Consider the following 3,725-nt stretch of genomic DNA (forward strand, 5'->3'; position numbering starts at 1 on the left):
GTACAGAAAAATAAAAAGAAAAATATAATCTGCTGCATTAGGTATAGCTTTTATTCTTCTAAATCTCACAGTTTTCTCAAATAAGTAGTAAGACTAAAGGAATATCTTGACTTTCTTTCGGCAAAACAGTCAACTCCATTTGGCCAACTGCTTGACAAGATACTAGAGGATGCTACAGACTGGTATCATCAAAATATTGCATTCCGGACTGACACGGGCAGTAAACTGGGAACATGATTTACTCATTCTTCAAGTCAAACTATTATTAAATGCATGTGATTTGGCAATACCTGTAATATTTTCTCTTTTTGTAACTAAAGCTATAAATCTGAAACAAAATGTACTTTTCCCCCAAAAAAATCCTTTTAACACCTTGAATTCTCTTCAAAGAACACTAACAATAAGCTATATGAAAATACAGACTTTTGGACAATGAGACAGAAGAATTAAGAAACCAAAGGAAAAAAATTAAGGTATGGAAGTTGGAATTTTAAATTTCATAAACAAGAAAAACACTTCTTGTACGACTCAGGAAGCAAAAGCCACGGTTGGAACAGTAAAATTTCTTTAGAATGTACCAGATACCAAAGATCATACTGCAACAGCAAACAGAAACACTGAAACGACGCCAAGGACTTGGAGGAAGATTTATTTATGTTAACGCACACTGACTGGTATTGTTTTCTCGTATGCTTACTTCCAGCTACGTGCACAGCTTCTACCAACAAGCAGTTCTCAGGGTGCCCAATATACACCATCCTCATTCTGGGCCTCTGATTTCTGTGTTGGGCAATTTTGCATTTTATTTTTTCCTGAATGGAACTCCAATTCTTTCTAAAGAATTCTGATAACTTTTGCTGTTTTGCTGCCACAACAGGATTACGTGGATGGGTTAATGCAAAGAAGGCTGGGTAGCAGGTATAAAGTCTATTTAATGCCAAAGGAGAGAACAGTCCACGTGCAGAAGATAAGGTGCTGCTTCCAAACCCCCAGAGTTCTCCCCTGTGGATGGAGCTGTGGATAATACTAGCTGTGGAGACTGAATGACTGCACCAGATATGAAAGAATCTATTCACAAGTCTCAGATATGTTTTTTAAAACATTTAAAAAATATACATGCAAGCACAAATGCACGTTATATATGTCAAGTTTGATATGTTGTCACAAACTGAGTATCTCAAGGAAGTTTTTATGTCTTCAACTGTATTCTACCTAATTGGTCTCGAAACTGATGTCAGGTTTGCCTGTTAAACCAAACAACCTTAATGCATCCATGATTATTTATTGTGAAACTAATATTTCTCAAGCTAATGCCTCAGCTGGCCAGGCTTCAAGCTTATATAGGACCTTTCCCAATTTTCCTTGCCCCTATCATTTCTGCCTCTCCTCTGAGCTCTTGTTTATCCTGGACGACACACTTTAATCAGTGGTTCACTAATTGCCTCGCACCTACTCTGTTCCCATTGCAATTATTTTGAAAGCATGTATTGCTTACTATTTAATTGAAAAGTTAGTTTTCCTCAAGATGTATTATTTAAAATACCTGTATTCCTTTTATTGCAAGAAGCAGAACTAGATTGGATTTTTATCAGGAAATAACTACACAATTAAATCCAGGAATGCATTAAATACCCAAATCATTACTATTCCAAATCAAAGGTCCAAATATTTTGAGAGTTTGTATGACGTAAGATAACCAATTCATTCATGTAATCAAAGATCTTTATAAATTCTTATAAATTTAACAGTTTATAAATAAACTGGTCCTACAGTTTGTTGGAGAGAGATTTTGGAACATCTCCCAAGTTACAAACATGTAGACTAGAGACCAGCTGTAGTAGGGCCTCCTCAGGACAAGCAGAGCTGACCAGCTGTCCTTGAAGCCACCGTGCTCACCTACTGGCCCGTGCAGCCAGGGCCTCCTTTTACATATTTTACTTAAAGAATATTATAACCAGTTTTGTTCACCAAGTTAGTGAGGATAATGAAGGTATTACTCAAGTCCAGTAAGAATGTGAAGAGACAGGCACTATCATACGCAGCACTGCCGAGACTGTAAAATTACAACCACCCCGAGAAAGCCGTAGCTCTTCGTACTGTACTTATTCAGCATCTCTATACCCTTCGGCGCATTAATTCCATTTCTATTTGAATATAAATACACGTTCATAAACGCGGAGAAGCCAAGAGGAATATAATACTATTATGTATCACAAATATATTGTAAAAATAAAAATTTTGTAAAATCAGAAAAATGCAGATAAAGATTTATGTACAAAGGTGTTTGATCTAACATATATTGTGGTGATGAGTTTTTACATTTTATTTTAAAGAAAAAATAATTGTTATCCTTAAATTACTCAGAATACAAGATATCAGCATTTAATTGTCCAAACAATATTAGCACAAACCTATCTTTTCAATGAACTAAGAGAAAATAGTAGTACGTTATACCTATCTTAACTATCTTTTATATACACATATATTTTTCCTTTTGCTTTTCCCTTTTTTCTTTTCTCCATTCCCCCAACCGTTTCTCTTTCCTTTTGAAGTTTCTTCCCATTTTTACAATTATCTATTGTACTTTTAACATTATTTACATAGTGCCAACAGTGAAACAACCAGCAATAGGGAAAATGTTAAATAAACTGGTATATTCCCATGTGACCATTAGGCAGAAAAAATAATAAAGCTAATGAAGAAGTTTTAGGCATAGAAGATGCTGAGCACGTAAGTTTTAAAAGGCAGTATGTACGACTTTTGTTGTTACTGAATTTTACATGCACGTAGGCAAAAGAACTATCATTTGATGTGATTATTAGCTATTTATGTTCCATTTTTATTTTCCATATTTCCTACAGCAAGCTCTATTATTTATACAACTTGTTTTTGAAAAATATTCTTTTGGCAATACTTTAGAAAGCAAAGAGAGGTTCAAAGTCTTAAGTATAATGCACTCTGATAATTTACAAATCCCAAGAGCGTCACCAAACCGTGAATTTTGATGTCCTCTCTCCCCTTACACTTCTATCGCAAATCATTTCCCACGATCTCAAGTTCATCTTTACATGCGAGCATTTTTAGGTTTTCACTCTTCAAATAGATGACTTCGGTTTGCTAGGGATGATGTATTTTTGACGTTCCTCACTAAAGAGAACACTAAAATCTCATGGATTAGAAATAAAAGCCAGCAGTACGGTTGATTTTTATCTAACGCAGTCCTACGATATCGTGCGATCATTAACGAGAACACGCGGAGGAACGTTTTTCTAGGTAAGCCGTACCGCCGCGCTCGCAGCTGGACGCCGCCGTCTGTCCGCGAGCCACCCCGAGGCCGAAGGCCGAAGAAGCGCACCGGGGCCAGGGCCCAGGCGCCCCCGGGCTGTGGCGGGGACCCGCAGGGCGGAGGCCTGGAAAGAGCGCCCGAACCCGGAGCCCCGCGGCGACGCCGAGCACAGAGCGCCGGGGCCGCCGAGGCCCGCCGCCACCCGCCTCCAGGAGCAGGCGCGCAGACTGCAGCGCGGCGCGGCGCCGGGAGGTTTCAAAGTTTAAGCCGGGGTGTGTGTTGACGCCGTGCCCCCTCGTTTTTATAAAGGCGTTTCAGATATTCACTAGACCCTGGCCCTTCAACCTCCCCAACGAAAACCAAACCAAACCAAGCACTGAAACCGAAAGCCCCGCCCCAAGCCTGAGCGCAGAGCCTGCGCCCCAGGCCGGCGGGGCGG

The sequence above is a fragment of the Chinchilla lanigera genome, unplaced genomic scaffold, assembly GCF_000276665.1.
Source record: "Chinchilla lanigera isolate Chin_1 unplaced genomic scaffold, ChiLan1.0 scaffold00048, whole genome shotgun sequence".
NCBI lineage: Eukaryota > Metazoa > Chordata > Mammalia > Rodentia > Chinchillidae > Chinchilla > Chinchilla lanigera.